This window comes from Macrotis lagotis, chromosome 1 (genome assembly GCF_037893015.1).
Source record: "Macrotis lagotis isolate mMagLag1 chromosome 1, bilby.v1.9.chrom.fasta, whole genome shotgun sequence".
In the NCBI taxonomy this organism is placed as follows: domain Eukaryota; kingdom Metazoa; phylum Chordata; class Mammalia; order Peramelemorphia; family Peramelidae; genus Macrotis; species Macrotis lagotis.
The window spans coordinates 489,329,452-489,350,348 of NC_133658.1; positions in this window are offsets into that span (position 1 = coordinate 489,329,452).

Sequence of the window (20,897 nt, forward strand, 5' to 3'; positions counted from 1 at the left end):
AGGAGCTTTTTCAGGGTTAATTAATTGTTTTGCAAAATATAGTAGGCTTAATTTTTAAGCTTTGGTTCTTGGTAGAAAAAGTTTTGCCACCCCTGCTTTAGAGAAAACAACAAAGAAATAAGAAATCTTATTTAGAAAGAAAAATGTTTAAGAGAATGAAAGAAAATAATGGAAAGGGGAGAAAGAATGGTAAATAAAAAGGGTTCTTCATTACCAGATATTAAATAAACTATGTTATAAAGCAGTAATCCTCAAACTGCTTTGTTTCTTTAGTTTTTGCAAGGCAATAGGGTTAAGTGGCTTGCCCAAGGCCACATAGCTAGGCAATTATTAAGTGTCTGAGGCTGGATTTGAACTCAGGTACTCCTGACTCCAGGGCTGGTGCTCTATCTACTATGCCACCTAGCTGCCCCCAAACTATTTTTTTTGCAAGGAAATGGGGTTAAGTGGCTTGCCCAAGGCCACACAGCTAGTTAATTATTAAGTATCTGAGATCAGATTTGAACTCAGGTACTCTTGACTCCAGGGCCAGGGCTCTGTCCACTGCACCACCTAGCCACCCCCCCCAAACTATTTTTTTAAATTAGAAAAGTAGATTGTTAAAACAAACATAGATAGCTAGATGGAGAAGCAATTGAAAACATGGTAACTCAACATTCAATAAATACTAACTGCTGGGGAAAAGTTTTTTTATTCAACAAGAACTTACTACCACTGTGAAATAAGTATTATTAAATTAATTTTTACAACCTGATGCTTAGAGAGGTTATCCTTAGATTTGTCCAAATTTGCCCAGGATGCTATTTTAGTTGTTTTTTTTTTTAATTCCATATCCAGTACCATATCCACTACACTTGCTCTACACTTGTTCTAAAACTTTTTTAAAGAAAAAAACAAGATTTAAATCCCAACATTTTAGGGTGAAGATGAGACCTCTGGTTTTGTTGATAGAGGGAACTCCCAGTGTGAAAATTCCATACACTGTTATGGATTTATATGCCTTTATTAAATGCCTATCATAAAAAGGCCTTGTGCTAGGTGTTGGGGTAGCAAAGACAAAAGTGGGAGAGTCCCTGTCTCAAATAACTTCTGCTATTCAGCAGAAAATAAGTTTAGGATAATATTCTACAATATATACCACAATAAGGAAAAGTGACCTAAATATAACAGTCCCATCAAAAGACCCCACCTAGTGGGGTAATAATTCATTATTCAACAAATAGTAATTGCTAAGAAAATTGGAAACCAGAAATGAGGTATAAAACCATTATGCCAAGATAAGTGTCAAATGGACATATGACAGATATCATAAATAAATTGCAGGAGCATGAAAGAAATTATCTTTCATATATATGTATGGGGAGATAGTTCAAGATAAAACATGGAACTGAGAGGATCATAGAAAATTAAAACAATTTCAATTCTATAAAATTTGAAAGTTTTTTGCAGGAACAAGGAACAAAATCAGTTTGGCTAAAAAAAGAAGAGAAGCAATCAAATGAGGAGAAAAATTAGCATTAAATACTTCTAATGCTTTATATACAAGATATCTAGAAAATTGATACATATATAATGACATCAATAGACATCCCAATATGACAATGACTAAAGGACATGAATAGTTTTCAAAAGAAGAAATGCAAATTATAAATAATCATATTAAATACATACTTCATATCACTAATATTAAATATTCTGAAGTTTCTCTTTATACCCATCAAATTAACAGTAATTATTAAGGACACAAATGGTATATGTCAGCTGAAGGAAGACATATAGATACACACATGGTTGATGGAGCTATAAATTAATACGATTACTTTGAACAATGGCTTGAAATTATACAAGAAAGGTCATTAAACTCCACACACTCTTTGAACCAGAATTACCACTATTGGAGAGTCAAAGACAGAAATCTCCTCTATACACCAAAATATTCATAATAAATTTATTTCTCTTCTTCCTTATTTTTCCCTGGTATATCCTTTCCTCCCCTCAATTTTCTTTAGAACCAAACTACCACCAAGTCCTGAATTTGTCTTTCTTGATGCCAATTGAATTATGAAGAGACACTTGTCTCTCTTTACCTTTATTAGAATGTATGCAACTTCATCATCAGTTAAATCCTCTCATTAATCAAATGCATATATCTTTCCATGTTTCTCTTGTTTCCTGTGCTGACATTTCAAACATTCTCAGAAGTCTGGTATTTTGATAAGGAATGCTTAAAAATCCATTCTTTATTCTGTTAAAGATCTATTTTATTTTACCCTGCAGGATTATACTCAGTTTTGTGAATTATACTTAGTTGTAAATCTTTAGTTTTCCTTTTTAAATGATATTTCAAGTTTTTTCCCTATCCTTTATAACTATTGCAGTCTAGCCTTTTGCAATGCTGCCTGAGGTTACTCAGTATTAGAACATTTTTTTCTGACTGATTGAAGTATTTTTTTTATTTTGCCCTGAAAGGCTTAGATTTTGGATACTACATTCCTAGAAATTTTCAATTTGAAGTTTCTTTCATAAAGCTGACAGTTGAATTTTCCTATTTTTCACTGTGCCAAAATTAATGAATGGATGAAAAATTATTTATTGATCTTTTGCTATGTTTCAAGTACCAGTCTATTTTGAAGATATGAATATCAAAGGAAAGAAAGTCCGTATCAACAAGAGGTTTCTATTCTGATAGTAGGAAACAAAACAAATAAGAAAGAGGTGTCCACAGAGGGATATTTGGGCTTAGAAAGTCATAGAAATGGTGGTGAAATCAAAGGAGAACACAGACATATTTTTCCCAAGGATATATGGCATAGATGATTTAATTAACATTCCATAACTAGAAATCGGGGATGAGTGAAAAGTCACAGAGAGTACATGTAGATCTACCTGGTTGCTAGCAAGTAGATGGCTAGGAAGATTGAGTATAGGTGAAGATGAGCCTAACTGTAGTGGGTGACTAAATATGCCAACAATTAGAAGATTTCAGTAAAAAAGAAGAAAATGTTGAATGTAATAAAGAAACAGTATAGTCTAAAAGAAACCTAAGTAGTAAACCCAAGGTACCCATAGTAAATTCAAATAGAGTTCAAGAGAAGAGAATGACTTAACTAAAGGATCCAGATTATTTTCTTCTTTAATTTCTTGGAATAAAATATCCATGTTATTCTTTGATCATGTTTTTCAGCAAGTCTTAAGATTTTTAAATTATCTCTTATCAATCTATTTTTCTGGTCAGTTTTCTTTATAGCAAATACCTTACATATTCTATTTTTATGTATTAATTTTGTTTAAGTATTTCTTTTCGTATCATGGATTCATGAAATATATTTATTCCATTCTATTTTTCAGAATTTTATTATTTGAGTAGAATTTTCTACTTCTGTCCTAGAATATTTATTCTTTTTATTTTTTCTCTCAGAGTTCTTTTGTCAATTTTAATTTCTTTCTCTTTTTTTTGCCCTCTTGTTTCACTTCTAGCCATTCTTACTGTCCTTGTGATCAAATCATTCTACGAGGTTCACCTGAACTAGTGAAGTCCTCTTTTTATGCTTTATCTCTTAGGTTTCTTTCAACTCTTAGAATTTATTATATTTATCATTTTCTTCTATTTACTCATATTTCCAACCTCAGTTTCTGTATTGAACCTCTATCTTGGGCCATATTCCATTACTTCTGTCATTTGTAAATAAGGTAATTGGGCTATGCTTGGATCTATTCCCTCTGTAATCTTGATTTCCAATAGCTAGATCTCACTCTTTGCTGAAATCTCTAGTTTCTGAATCAGCCCCTAGTGATTTGACTTAGATATTTGCCTTGACTTGATCTCTGTCTTCTGATCCTTGAACAATCCCCAGCCTGTTTTTGACTTTGTCTCTTGATTGTGTCCCTGGCAAATGTCATCAACTGCAGTGGGAATAGGCCTCCTGTAATATATTTGCTGGTGCTGCTTGGGAACTGTAACTGTTCTCCTAATGTAGATATATAGTGGGTTGTTCTGATGATACTACAGCCCAGTCTCTTGTTACAGCTCAGGAGTTAGTGGTCTAGGTCCTAGGCTTCCATCTCCTCTTACAAAAATTTCCATTCCCAGAGACTTCCAGCTCTCAAGTACTGCCATTTTATTAAGTCCTAGACTTATAGCCATTTTTCTTTGACTTACTTTATCATTATTTCTTCTAACAATTTTTTAGAACTTTATATAACATCTCTTTGAAAACTGGGCATCTCTAGGAACTTTGGTGTAATCATCTCAGCTAGAAATTCTCCTATATATTCAAGCAATTGATGCTTATTTAATGAGGAAGAATTGACCAATAGAATATGAATGTATTTGGATATGAATAGGTGGAATTCAAAAAAACATAGAAGGCATGTATGAACTGTCAAAAAATAAACAACCAAGAGAACAATATAGAGACTGACTACATCAATTTAAATGAAATGTTAAAAGACAATAGAATTCAGATTAGTTGTAATGACCAATATCGATTCCAGAATATAATTAGACCTATTTCCTTCCTCTCAGTAGAAAGGTATCAGATTATAAGATGTACCATCAGATATAGTTGACATTTTCAGTCTATTTTGCTCAACTATTTTTCTTTATTACAGAGGAGTTTCAGTGAAGGATGAGATATTAGAAAATAATTCTGGTATAAAAAACAAAAAGCACCAAAGAAACAACCAAACCAAAAACCCCACTTTTCTTATTTATTATCCTCCATAACCTCTCAGAAACAACTCCTTGTAACTCCCCTCCTCAGGTCTATGACAATGTGGAATCTTGGTTCTATTTCTAGTTCTGGTAATTTCTTCCTTTTTATCTTGTTCCTTCTATTTAAAGTTAACTCCATTCTCCCTCATTAATTACTAGTGATTCTATCAACAAAATTTCTATTATTATTATTACTATTATTATCTATTATTATTATGCATCCTTTCATTTCATTTCTTCTGCTGTCATTATGGATCAGACTTTCTCTCTCTAGCTTTGACAACAATCACTTACAAATCATCTTCTTGGTCATACAGGTTCAAAAATATCTTATGGATTATCACAATTAGATTATTTCCTAATTGGTGTCTTTCCCTACAAGTTTCTCTACTACCCCTTCCTTTCTTCCATTCATATTAAGTATTGCTGCCAATGTGTAATGCTGTTCAAAACTCTTGTGGAATCTTTATCATCTACTAGAGACACTCTAGGCTTTTTAATTGGTGCTTAAGCAATTGCACAATCTTGTCCCAATCTACCTCTTCAACTTCATCCCTCACCACTTCCTCTACTCTGTAGTCCATTCTGACTGATTTGCAAGTCCCATCCCATTCCAATCCATCCCACACTGTCACCAACTGATTTTTCTAAAGTGCAAGTCCTATCATGCATCCCTATTCAATAAACACCAGTGGTTTTCTAACACCTCCAGAAACAAGTACAAAATTCTGTATTTGACATTCAAAGCTCTTCATAAAGTGTCCCTCCTATCTTTCCAGTCATCTAAACCTTATTCCTGCCATGTACTCTTTGACCTCACTCGACTCCCTGCTGTTCCATGAATATTTTCCATTTGCAGTTGCAGGCATTTTCTCTCCACCTCTTGGCTTCCCTGATTTCCTTTAGGTCTTTAATAAACTTCCATCTTCTAGAGGATGCCTTTCCCAATCCCTCTAGATTCTCCTCTCATGTTTCCTTCCCATTTATCCTGTATAAAGTTTGTTTGTACATATCTGATTGATTGTTGCTCTCTTCCATTAGATTGTGAGTTCCTTGAAGGACAGGTCATATCTTCGTTCTCTTTTTGTATCTTTAATGTTTAGCATAGTGTCTGGTACATAATAGACATTTCAAAAATATTAATTGACTGACCTGTTCCCATTTCTATACCTTTTCTTATGTTTTCTTTCATCATAGAATTTTATCCCCACTCCTTCCTACCCATCCAAATCTTTTATATCCTTCACTCAAGGGTTCACTCAAAACCTACCACTTTCAATAAGTTTCTTCTTAACCATCCCACTAACAATTATCTCTTAGAGAACTTACTGTGACAATCAGTTGGTATTCAACTGATATTCAACTGGTATTCATGCCTTATGATGCCTCTTTAATTGTTGTCTTGCTTTTCTGTTTATCTTTCCATATATGTATGATCTGATGCCCCTACCAGGAAGGTCCTTGAGGGCAAATGCTGTTTCCTCTTCATCTTTTACCACTTCTTCCTACCCCAAAGGAACATGTTTTGTATCCATGGACATATAATCTAAAAATATAATTATTTGATAAAAATAAATACATTAAATATAAATAAAATATGAATAACATGAATAAAATGTTTGAATGAATATTGCTACTCAATTTCGGATTGTCCTCTTATCTCAGTTCAATAAATTCAAGAATGTTCCTGTAGTGCCAACTGACTCAAAATTCCTTGGCTTTTGCTGATACTCATATATATTTTCTCAGCATCTGTGGTATAGCTTCTCTTGCTACATTAAACCTGATTATGTTTCATTTGTTATTTGACATATTTATATTGTCATCTAACTAGAAACTTCTCAAGAGCAAAGATGTTTTATTTTCTGCAACATTTTCTAAGGCACTGGACAAACTTTTGTTTAAAGGCATGTATGTGTATGATAATTCTCAATCAATGTTTATTCATTTTAAATTAACCTTGATTCATTTTCAAAAATTATACTTTCAGAGCAGCTAGGTGGCACAGTGGGTAGTGCATCGGACCTGTAGTCAGGAGTAGCTGAGTTCAAATCCGACCTCAGACACTTAATAATTACCTAGCTGTGTGGCCTTGGGCAAGGCACTTAACCCTGTTGCCTTACAAAAACTAAAAAATATATATATATATATATATACTTTCTAGGCTACAGGCCGTGATAATTCAAAAGTAAGGATATTTGCACTAAACAGATATAAAAGTTGCCAACTCAGTTTCTGTGACATAAAATCTGAGCTGTTTATTCTTCTTGGAAGCTAGTGAGGGTACATTGTGATTTTTTTTGCAAACTGGGCATTCATTCATTCTATATGCAGAATGTCCTTTCTGCTAACTCAGTTCAGGGAAACTGGAACAGTGGCTTCTTTTAAATAAACTGAAGCCATTAAAATGTTTTTCTTGCTGAAAGTACAATTCACAGTTCTAGAGCCAATAATACTTAATTTAAAAGAACACATTTAATATGTGACATCACAGATTCACCATGTACATAAAGATATATATAATATATATCCATATGTGTTTGTATGTATATGTGTATGCATGTGTCTATGTACCACTAGCATATAATAATCACATATTATATAATAAAAGTATATTATATGTAATTATATAATATGTATATATTCTTATCTGAGGTTTGAAAATCAGATACATATACATAGATATATTTATGTATATATGTGTATATATGCATATACATTTGTGTATATATATATATATATATATATACAGAGAGAGAGAGAGAGAGAGAGAAAATAAAAATACATAGAAAAATGTTTCTTCAGTGTCTAGGTCAATATTTTCTTTTCATTTTGAGGTTTTCATTTTCACTGGATTCATTGTAAGTTTTTATTCTTATAAATATTACTTTTTAAAAAATCATACTTCTAAATAAGATTATGTAGGTTAAATATATATTTAGTATTTGGGGCATCTATTATTCTATTTGCACTGATGTTCTAGATTAAGTTTTCAATCTTGGATCTAGAGTGGAAAGGGACCCTAGAGAATATATAAATTCCTTGAGACTGGGGATTATTTTATTCTTTATATTTTTATCTCTAGTGCATGATATAGAATAAGCACTTAATAAATTTTTTTCTGGTACATTAGTAAATGTTGTCCAATACCCCTACACATACACACACATACATACACATTTTTCAAAAATGAAAACTGAGATCCAAAGATGATAGAAGATATACCTAAAATAATATAAGTATTAACTGACAAAGTCAGCAATAAAAAAGAGGGAATCCATGAATCCAAATTCAATGTCTTTTTCATTATACTACCATTTAAAAAAAACAAAACTATTAAAGATGTAACTAGGTAACTAGGTAAATCATCAGATTGGTTTCCAATTCATAATTTTTTTGGTTACAGCAATCCTTGAAAACCACCAAAGTCACAATTCTGGAGGTATCCAAAAAAGCTAAAAGAGAAATGGACTTGTAAGCAAGAGAGATCCAGGTTTGACTCTTATCTTCTATATTTATTAATTTTGTGAACCTAGACAAGTCATTTAGAGCTTTCTAGCTATTCCAATACTAGACAGAGCCTGAAAGGCTGGATTACCTGTAGACACAGGAATGATGTGTAGTTCTGCTTCCACATACATAGAAAGCAGAGGAAGAAGGCTATGAAGCTTGGGTTGCAGACTTCATCAACAGACACAACCTCTTCAATAAAGAGTACCAGGAAGGACATAATCCATAAATTTGCCTAGAAGCTTTTCTTGCAATAGTTCCTTTATCAGTTTAAGAACAACTCTGAGTCATTCCTTGCTGTTGTCATTCGGTTTCTATTCACTGAGGAGAGAAATCTCAGCTCAGCAATGGCAATTATCTTTCCATTTGAACTACATCGAAAAGTACCATTGAGTGTTGTCTGTAAGAAAAGGAAACTATGATGTGGTTATCATATTCCATAATCGTATGAAAGCAATCTCTGCAAATAGACCTGTGATTGTATAGTAGCTGGAAAAGATCTTATTGATAAACCTATTCTTAGATTGTCTCATATTTACCAGAAAGAAATACAAGACCAAGAAGAACTACTGACCAAATGTCTAGGATATATGGTCATGAATCCTGTGAAACATCCTTTCAGAGGACATAGAATCATTTAAATATTGGGAAACTATCCATCAGCCTCAAAGAAATCCCAGTTAGATACAAGGTTGGCCTCATCACTGCCCAAAACACTGGTTGACACTGAAGTAACAAGACCATATGGAAGAAGGAGAAATGGGGCTCAGCATCCTAACAACTGAACTTAGTTAAGAAAAATATTCCTTTAACTTCTCTATTATCTTAATCTTTTCACATGTAATGTTTAGTCATTTTCTGTCATGTCTGACTCTTCATGACCCAATTTGGAACTTTCTTAACAAAGGCACTGAAGTGGTTTGCCATTTTCTTCTTCAGTTCATTTTATAAATGAAGAAACTGAGCAATAAGTGACTTGCCCAAGATCATACAGCTAGTAAGCTTCTGAGAGTGCATTTAAACTCAGGTCTTCTTGATTTCAGGTCAGGGGCACTCTCTCCACATCATCACCTGGCTGCCATTTCTTACTGTGTTCTTATGAAGATAAATCAGATAATGAAAGTATGCTCCAGGTATGCTAGAGTCAGCTTTTATAAGAGACAAAGGCCAAATTGTCTATCATTAAAACTCAATTGTTAAAAAAATGTTTAAAATTGTTTAAACATAATTTGGGGGTGGATAAAATTTGTTTAAAAATTCTTTAATTGTTAAATGTTTATTGCGAGTTTTTTTTTTACCTCAGAAAAGAACAAACTCCAGATCAGGGCTCAGTTTATCATTTTGTTGATTGGGCAGACTAAAGATAATTGTGGAGAAAAATATGAATAATGTGGATTAAATTTAAAAATGTGTAATGCATGTATCTTTTCTAAAGAGGTGGGTTACTCCATATCCCTGTATAAAGGAGAAGAAACTGGACATGGAAACCACCTTGTTTATTCAGAAAAATATGTGTCTCAGAAGCTGTATGAAGCTTTCATTTTGCCCAGTTTTAAAAACTATAAGAAATTCAGTAAGGAATGAGGTCAGGGGGTTGTCTCAAGAAAGACAAGCTGAAGATGCAAAAGAGAAATGGAAGCCAGGATGTGGTCCTGATATCCTGTTTGCCTAACTGCTATTTCAAGAGCCAGCAATGTTCTCTAGGTCCCAGTTTCCTGGGCTTAACATCTTTGGATGAATGATGCAGTTGTGCTGACAAGCCTAGTGGACCCGATAATAATTTAGGACAATAACCTGATACCCTGCTGTGATTGATTTGATGACTGCTGCTTCCACTGTGTTGTGGAAGAACCCTCCCAGTGTAGATAACCAGAAGCCAAAGAGAAATGTTGGGAAAGAGGGGCTTTGGAAAATAGGCAGTGAGAGTGCTTGTTGCTTAATTTATCTCCTGTTACTTGACTTGCATTTGACAGTAATTAGATGTCCTACTTTTACTATGATGCCACTGTGATTTATTTTGGTTTGACCAGGAGAGAGTAAATGTAAATAGGGGTTTGTTAGCAGGGGATTTAAGGAGATGATTAGTTTTTGAGGACTTTAGACTTTGGATTCACCAATAGGAAACCATATTAGCAGGGCTGAATGTTTCCTGTGGAAACATTTTTAACCTTGAAGTATTTAAAATATGTCTGCTTTGACCCTTGATGTAATATGTTATAGAGAAATTGATTATTAGAAAGTACTATGCTTCAGATATTTTAATAGTATCTTATTTTTCCAATTACATGTCAAGACAAATCTTAACATTCACTTTTTTTAAGTTTGAGTTTCAAATTTTCTCAAAATTTTGATTAATATATGAACTTATTAGTAACCCCATGTCAAAATAGTTTAAAGGATATCACAATATTCAGGTAATTAGATATTTAAGCATTTCATCTAAAGATAAATTCAAATAATAGAAATTAATAAGAAATAACTCCTTGCTTCCCTCCCCTGCATCCCCCCCACCATTGGGATATTGTAGAAAATATCCCTAAATATGGAGTCAGGAAACATAGTTAAAATTTTTACTCTGTTATTTACTAACTGCAAAATTTTGAGTATGTCACATGACAACTCTGGGTCTGTGTTTTCTCATCTATAAAATGAGGAAATCAGATTCAGTAATTATCTCTTCCAAATTCTATGATCCTATGGTAATATAAAGTATCCCTATTAGGAAAATATACCAACATTCCCAAGAGAAGAATTTTTTTACAGCTTCTTACTTAAAAAGAAATATAATAGTCAATAAGCTTATCATCAGTTATTTTCAATTATACCTTTCAATTCTAGACTTCTCTGGCCCATGATGCCTTTTAGAGGCCAAGATTTAGACATCCAAGGAAAACAGAATGCTGTAGTTGCAAGAAGACTGGAAGAAAAATCTATAGAACCCAGGGCTAGTCCTGGCTCTGACACTTACTAGCTATGTGACCTTGAATAGAATTTTCCTTAAAAATGAAGAGGTTGGACTCTATGACCTCCAAGGTCTCTTATATCTCTAAAATTATAACTTACCACAAGAGTACTGAAATTAGATTTCAAAGTCTGACTTCTTTCAGTTTTATCCTTTTCTACCATTTCAAATTATTTTACTGCCCTCTGATTGATTCTATGGCAATGCCTTCATTATAAGTGCAATGCAACTCATTTTCCTACTTAATGATCACTGTTAAATGGGCCTAATTCTTGGCTATGGAGACTATCATTAAACTTCACTATCTGACCCACCATGCTCTTTGGTAATAGGAAAGTTTTCATCTTACTAATTGATGATTTGTTCTTGGTTTGGAAATAGAGTAATCCAACTTTCTAAAGATAGGGGAGAATCCAGGTCTTTAATTTTTCTAAGATTTTTGATAGATTGGTTTATGTAGAATAATTGTGAAAGAAGAAACTCAGCATACACAGTTCAACTTAATGTTTCTTGAACACTGGTTGAGGGTTCAAGCATAGAAACTATTGTATTTACTTTAGAATATCATTCAAAGGCTTTCAATGTGCCCAATTTAAACTGTTACAAACAGTTTTATTCCATACAAGATTAACTGGGAGTTAGAGCAGGGGAGATACAAAAATGAATAAGACATGATCTCTGTCTTCAGACATGCTACAAATATGAAAAGTAGGTATGTGATAAGTATCATAGGACCATAACATGCTACAGTAATTAAAAAAAAGACAGATCATTTAGAACTAGAGTAATTTAGCTTCATAGACAAGGTAGCATCTGAGCTTGGTCTTGAAGGATTGGTAGAACTTCATTAAACAGAGATTGGCATATGAGAAACCAATAGCAAATGTTCTAGGCTGCATGATATACACATTTAAAAGAAATAAAAGAGAAGTATGAGAAGACAGTATGAAGCTAAGTTATAAGGATGTTTCAATGCCTAAGGAGTTTAGACTTTGGTTAGCAAGTTGGGTAGCTAGGTGGCACTGTGGATAGAGCACTAGCCTTGGAGTCAGGAGGACAGAGTTCAAATCCAGTCTCAGACTCTAGACACTTACTAGCTGTGTGACCTTGAGCAAGTCCCTTAACTCTGCCTCACATATAGGACCATCTCCAGTCATCCTGATTCATATCTGATCACTAGACCCAGATGACTCTGGAGGAGAAAGAGTACTCCCTCACTCAAATCCTGTTCTGTGCTTGTCATGGCATGATCCTCTTCAAGAATGAAGACAAACATCATCATCATCATCATCATCAGTAGGTAATTGGGCTGGGTCATGTGACCAATAAGATGGAGGACTAGACATTTTCTCCAATCCTCAAGACCTCTCAAACTTTTTCAAAATAAGAATTATGCAAAAGAGTTGAAGCAATTTCAGTTATCTCCATGTTTAGGACACCATGAAACTCAATGAGGTAATTCAATGAACTAAAAGCAGAAAAAATTAATTCCTAATCCAGAGAAGTACGGGTAAATTTTTTATAACTAATTCTCCCAGAAAATTATTTATGCATTATTAAAATTTTCTCCATAAATTTCTTAAATCTAAATAATCCACAAAATAGTAAATCAAGACCTCATTTATAGCATTTGCCAATTTCTAAGGTGTAAATGCTCACACTGAAAATTCAACAATTGGCTCTCAGTCATGGTTGGCTCCAGCAAATCCTTGCCCTAACCCAAATTCACTCAGTGCTCCCATGCCAACCTCTTCCACTCACCACATTCTGGCAGCAAGCCTACATAAGTAGAATTAGAAACCATTGAAGTTTTTTGTAGTAGAGAAGTGACAAATAAAAGCTGCAATCTGAAATATTCATCTAGTATTAATGTGTACAATAGCTTATTAGAGAAGAGTCAATCAGTTGATAAACATTTACTAAGCATCTACTATATACAAGACAACGTGCAAAATGTTCAGCATATGAGCATACAAAGGAAAGAAAAAGACAATCGCTACTCTCAGGTAGAGCACACTCACATTCTATTGGGAAAGACCACATGTTCACAACTATGTACAAACAATATATATACATATATATATATATATATATTATATATATAATATATATATATGGCACTAGTATTAAGAGATAATTGTGAAAGATTTTTAGCAGAAAGTGCGATTCTAAGTGGGACAGGGTTAACAATGCCAAGAGTTGGGGCATGGAACTTCTTATGGGAGAAACAGCAAGGTTGCCAGTGTCACTGTGTCATAAGGTTTGGGGGTGGGGTGGATTAATTTGTAAGAAGACTGAATAGGTAAGGGGGGGCTAAACTTCACAGTTTGAATGATAAAGTATCACATATCTATATCTATAGATATAGACATATAGATCCATATAGATCTATAATCCTGATGCTGATAGAGAACTACTGGAGGTTGTTGAATAGGGAATTGACTTAGATCCCACTTTAGGAAGATTAATTGGTAGCTGAATGGAAGAGACTTGATTTAGGGAGACCAATCAGAAGGCTATTGTAATATACTAGTCATCAGGTGATGAGAACCAAGGTGGCAGCAGTGTCAAAGGAAAGAAGACCAGATACAAGGTAAAATGCAAAAGTAAAATAAATCTAAGATTTAACAAAAATTGGATATGCTGGGGCAGCTAGGTGGCATACTGGATAGAGCACTGGCCTTGGAGTCAGGAAAACCTGAGTTCAAATTCAGCCTTAGACACTAAATAATTGACTAGCTGTGTGAAGCTTGGGTAAGTCACTTAACCCCATTGCCTTAAATAAATAAAAGAAAAAAAGAAAATTAAAAAAATTGGATGTGGAATAGAGAGATTGAGAGAATCTGAGGATGATACCTGAGATGCAAGTCTGGGTGACTGAAAACCTGGTGGTACTCTCAAGCTTGATGTTCATACAGGGATGTTATGAAGAAGGTGAGGTTTGGGGGAAAAAGACAAGTACTGATTAATAATATATAATAAATAAACAAATAAATAAATGGATAAATGAATGATTGAATAAATGAGTAGATAAGTAGATAGATAAATAAATAAATGAAAGACTGATTAACAGGTCAGAGCAAAACTTTAGGTTGAAGGTAACAGAAATTTAAGCTAAGACAATGGCATTGGGAATTGAAAAGAAGAAAGTTTTTTAAATATACTGCAAAGAAAGAACAATGAGGATTTTGGTAGGATAGGGAAGAGGAAAGAATTAGAAATAACTTGAACTTTCAAACTTAATTGTAGTAGTCCCATTAATAAAAGTAGAGAAATCAGGATAATTTATCCTTGATGACATGCGAAGTTTTATTTGCATTAAATCTTAAATGACAGTAGGACATTCTGATAGAGTTATCTGACAGCCAGTTATAAAGTATATGACAGGAAAGAACTCAGGGCTGAAGTTATAGATTTGGGAACTATTTGTATAAATATGATGAAGCTATGGAAATGTAAAAAGAAGAAAATGTCTTAAGATCAAATCTTTGAAAGCGCTCACACTTAGGAGATGGAAGAAGTAGACAGAGAAAGAATAGCCTGAGAGATTGAAGAGAATCAGGAGAAACAGGAATATATATTAATGATAAAGGTGGAGTTTCCAAAAAGAATCAGAACAATTGCCAGTGTTTTGTAATTAAAAACCCTCATAGTTTATAAATATTTTATCCCATAAAATCATGAAGTGATAGATTTGGAAAGAAATTAAGCCTCAAACTTCATTTTGCATAACTGAGGCCTAAGGTCATATAGTTAATAAGTGGTAGAAATGGAATTTGAACCTGTTTCCTGATGCCTAGTCCAGTCCTCTTTTAACTACACTATACTGCTTTCTCCTATTCTATTTTTTCTAAATATAATAGTCTATTAGCAACAGTTATAAAAATAATGTCAATGAGATTTTAAATGGAATATTTTAAAATGTAATATATATATTTATAATAAAATATAAAATATTATATTACACATAAATAGAAGAAACAGGGAAGTTTTGAAGAAAACAAAAACAAAAAAGACAGTGTTGGCATCTATGATAAATTTATTCCTAAATTTAAAAAATTTAATAATTTAAAGTTAATTTATTATTTATTTATTAAATTAATTTAATATGAAGTTCTTAAAACTATATAAAATATGAGTTAAGCATAATGGGGATTCCTGATTTTATATAGAATTCTCTTTTTTCCATTCTTGTAAGCAGAAATATATATGTTTGTGATTTGTTGTATTTATAATTTTTAAAAAACTGAATAAAAATGCAATAGGGAAGAATTAACAAAAGGAAGGTCTTAGAATTAAGAGTCATTGGAGAAGACTTCCAGGAGGACTTAAAAGAACCCAGGAAAGTCAGTGGTCTGAGCAGAAAAGAGATTGTGTTTCAAGTGAGGACAGTAAAAGAAAACATTCAGTCGTGTTGACTGGCTTAAATTCAATAGTCATTTGTTAAATCCTGTGAAGGACTGAACTCCCATAAAGATCTAAATGAAGAACAGATAAAATATGAGATGATATTTCAAAATAATTTTTAAGATCAAGTGTAAGCAGGAATAGGGGTGGGGGTAAAAACAGGCCAAAAGCAGAGTAGGGGGCTGGGAGTGGGGAGGGTAGAAAAAAAAAGAGAAAAGGTAGGTAGCAAAAAAGAATTATTTGGGAATAAGAGGAAGACAGGATTTGTAAAGCTATTTATTGTTCTGAAGAATCTATACCACCACGAGAGTTGAGCGGCCTGGTCTCCTCTCTACTCCTATCTCCACCCTTCCCCAACTCCTAAACCATGGTAGTTCAAAACACGGAGGATATAGTCCACTCACTGTTGTCTTAAGTTGGTATTATACAGTACTGTAAAATTCAATTTAAAAGTGAAAAGAGGCTTTTAATAAAGTCCCTCGTATTCAATTAATTTTTAGAACTTTTGCAATATCTGAAACTCATGCAGATTCCAAAAAGGGGGCAAGATGATTTTTATTATCAATTTGTAAAATATAAAAAAACAAAGTTTATCCCAGTTACAGCAATGAAAATACTTTCTAAGCTCCTAATTTGCACATTAAGGAAGAACACTGAGGTAATAATGCCATAACTGTAAAATATTTCTAGCTCAATTTGTTACCCCATAAGATGGTTTACAGCATAAGTCATTAAGGTCCAGACCTTTAAGAAAACCTTATTTTGCATCAAAACCTTATAACACAGAAAACTATTAAAATGTTATTTACTTATTTAAAAAACAGTTTTGTCTACTTCTTACCTAGTGCCAATAAATACTGTAGCTCCTTTGAAAAAATTAATTTTGCTGTAATTAACCTTTTACTATATTGAAGTGAACTGCTTATTATTTTAAATTCCATATCATTGCATGGTTTACATATTTATTGTACAGATTATTTTTGGATGGCTATATAGACTTTACTATAATAACTATTTAAAACATTAACACATTAACATCTGCACATTGACAAAAAAGACAAATAGAAAATAACTCTGAGATATTAATATTAGTACACATTTACTGGTTAAAATCTCCTCAAAACACACTTAAATTACTTCTTCTTTATTAATATTGAGGTAAATGAGAAGTTATCTTTTTCCCCCCTGAGGCAGAGAGTTGATAAAGATCACATACATTAGTGTGTCAGATCACAGCTGTTTTTCTGCCCCCTTTGCTTAAACTGTACTCTTTCCACTTGTTGAAAAAGTGTGTGTCTAAACAGCTTGTCTACCCCCTCCACAAATGCAGCTGAGGAGCAAATATATTACAGTGTTGAAGTGATATCTCCCACAATATGTGCTTTTAGCTTCAACTCTACAATTACTTCTGAAATCCTCTAAGCTAATTGCACCAGCTTGAGAACAACTTCTATCCCTTTGGCTCATTTACAGTTCACCCACATTCTTTAGACTCTCTCATTTCTCCTTGTCTTTTCCCCCACCCCACCCCCAACAAATGATTTCTTTTTTAGATCTTTTCTCTCCCTTGGATATTTTCACCTATTCTGTGGTTCACCAAAGTTCCCATATGCATTTAGCTCTTATTAACCAAGCAGGTCTATACACAAGGGACTAGATGGAGAGAGATAATGATTTCCCCATCACAACAGGATTTTCCTTCAAGTAGATGCTGAACAACCACTTTGCAGGGATAAAACAGGATTTATACTTTTTTGAGAGACTGGACTAGATGACTAGTACGTACCTTCAAACTTTTAGTCTATGATTCTCGATCCTTAAGAGTCAACATTTTCTGGGATATTTTTGAACTGAATATTTTTCCACACTATCATTACAAGATAGAAAGAGTATGACCATTTCCTTTAATACTCCCCACACCCTAAACATAAATATTACACTGGAACATCATAAAAATTCATTAGGACTTTCTAAATAATATAATATTTCCTGTTGGGAAGGAAGTGACCTATAGCTCTTCTCACTTACTCAGGAAAGTAAGTTGCAAAGGAGAGTTACAGATTCAGTGAAAGAAAAGGTAGATTTAAATCCTGTGTCAGTTATTGACTACCTATTTGAGTTTGAGCAAATCACCCTCTCGTTGGGTCTCAGTTTCTTCAACTATAAAATAAAGAAGTTGGACAGGATCATTTTTAAGGTCTCTCCCAGTTCTTAATTTCTGAACCTATGATCATGGGCCCTGAGCAGCATGGTACCCTGAGCTTTCTTGTACTGGCTAGAACCCTGTCCTTCTGTGATGCAAAACTTTTTGACAAAATACACACTACTATAATGGATGTCACCAAATCCCAAACAGGTCCCTTAGTAATACTCCAAATAAGTAAAGACTATGGTATTTATATAGCACCTGCAATGTGCTAAGCATTGTGCTAAGCCTTCATTTGATCCTCATAACAACTCTGGGAGGTGGATGCTGCTATTATGGTCACTTTACAGATGAGGAAACAGGAACTACAGAGAGTAAATGATTTGCCCAGGGTCACAAAACTTGTGTCTAACTTGTGTCTTTGAACTCAAGTTTTTCTGATTCCAGGTCCATCGTTTTATTCACTGTAGCTCCTCAAGGAACCAGAGGAAAACCACATATATATAGGTAAATAAACAATGACCTGTATACAAAATAATGTTTATATAGAGAACAACACTTAAAATTTCATTTGCTGTGAAGTATGTGTGTGTGAGACAATATGTAAAATGCTGCTAATCATAGAAATCTAAGATCAGTTAAGGTTTTGTCACAGATCAGCTTCTATGGTATTTCATCTAATTTAAAATCGCCTTCCTTTCAGGTCAAGTTTCAGTTTCTTAGTTATCCATACTTGGTTTATAAGGAAATCTGACTTCATTCTTCTGCTTGCCAATCACATGATCTACTCTGCACAAAGGAAAAATCATGTCTTGACTTTCCCAGGCAGGCTGCAAAAGGCCTTTGCCACAATTGTATCCTCATTGTGGCAACAGCGTCAAAAATCATTTTACTGTATTTTCATATGTTCAGAAGTTTCCACAATATGGAAATTTTACAATTATACCTGCCTTGATCTTTCGGAGGTGAGTTTTCAGTTCTCAAATCTTTTTCTCACAGGTACTCAGAAGCTCTGGCTTATGAGTCATTTAATCAAGTATTGCATGGTCCTGAGACCTCTTCTTTTCCCTCATGTTAACTGGGTCTTTACTCTTCAGTTGTGGCATTTTGCTCTGCTTGTATTATGTTACACTACTTAATAATGCAAGACTCTGTGTGTGTGTGTGTGTATGTGTGTTTTAAACGTCCTCAATATAATCTGAAGTTCGGTCTACAAGTTGCCTAATGGAAGTTAATATGAAAAAGGTAGCAGTACTTATATAATCAACTATCACAGAACTATCAAATTTTTGAACTAGAAAAAGAATATAATTCAGAGTTTCTTAAGCTTTTTGTGTGTTATAGATCTCTTTAGCTACTTACTGAAATCTATGGACCTTTCCTCAGAATAATGCTTTTCAATAATGGAAGAAAATGAGAGGTTAGTAAAATGAAAGTAACTTTTCCCATACAGTTATAGACCCCCCCCCAATCTATTCAGCCTCCCATTCCCATTTTACAAATGAAGAAACTGAGGTCCAAAGAAATTAAGTGACTTGCCCAACTATCTTGTCCAGCTAGATAGCTGCAGTTGATTATAGAATACAGGTCTCCTAATTTCCAATCAAGAGTCTTTCCCCCCAAAAAAACCAATAAGCCTTGGGGGGGGGGGGGGGGAACCCAATTCTTCCATGTGACTTTAATCTCCCAAGATTCTCTCTTCACTCACTACCATATTTATACTTAAATTTTGGCATGTTGTTCAATTCAATACACATTTATTATGTGCAAGACCCTGCACTAAATATAGGAAATTTTGTATAGTCAAAACTAAAACAATACCTGCCTTCAAGGAGCAAAATGTTTGGTAGTCAATAAAATATTAATTTATTTCATATAGTTCTCTAATATCAGTTCTAAACCTCATTCCGTGTTTTTAAAAACCAAATCAGTGATTTTATTATTATAGATAGCTCTCAGGGAGAAATTCCCTCTACCAATGCAGAACAACACCTAAATTATAATTTCTAATCTTACATAGTTGACTGGAGGCCCTGAGAGGTGAAGTGAATAGATTTTGGAGAAATGAAATACAGATGCTCCTGACACTGAAGCTTACTATATACAAATTACTGACTATTATAGACTACTGGTTTTTAGAGGGCAAGCACTGTGTTCCTAATACGTCTTTCTTCCTCCCATATACAATAGGCCCTTAATAGGTATGTTCAGTAATAATTAGAATACAATCTGCTTTTATGGGAGGACAATTTATCAAATGATGCCCACAAAAAGACTGAATTCTCCCATTAATATCTATAAAATAATTTAAATAGTTGGTTATATTTTAATTTCTCCTCCATATCCCCTCAATACAAAGTTGTGAGACAGAAAATTTTTATTGATGAAAAGACAAAGGAAGACTACTACTTTTAATAATTGACCATTAGGTTACATAAAAGATCCACCCCCCCACACTAGTTATGAGTTTTATAACAATTTAGAAGACAAAAATAATACAGCTGCTATAATTATGGTTTCCTTTGCAATGCTGTATATTTTATATGCATTTTATTATATAATGTTTGACTGACTCTTTTCATGCCTATATTAGAATAGGGATAAACCGTCATCTTAACCTCATCTGTTCATGGAGAGAAAATATTCCAGTGAGGGCCCTGTTCTAATCTAATCTCCTGTTGCATTCTCCAGACTGTACTCCCTGTAATAGTCATGCACATAAGGTGTCAGCCCTGTGAAATCTGCAAACAGGAGGCAAATTAGATGGATTCAGAAATAAGTACACATCCCCTCCAACCCCCACCAGAAACCATGATCACAAAGTATTATTTTTGTGACCTTGAAAAGAAGAAATATAAAGTAAGACCTCATGAGTTACCACTTTATATTGGGTAGCAAACATTGTAAAATTACATCAGGGAAAAATTGCATTGCTACTGTATCTGATACTTTATCACCTCAGGTCATTTCATTTGTCCAAGGGATCATTTAAGTATTGTCCGGCAATTTCCAAAGGGCGGAGATGGAGGAGAAGAGGTTTGGGATCTATTCCAAAGGAAGGGAGGAGCTTTTTAAATTCTGGATTAAATCCGGTTAAAAGTACACAACTTTATCCTTTGGACATTAATTGTGGCTGCAGTTTAAGGCAGGATGAAATA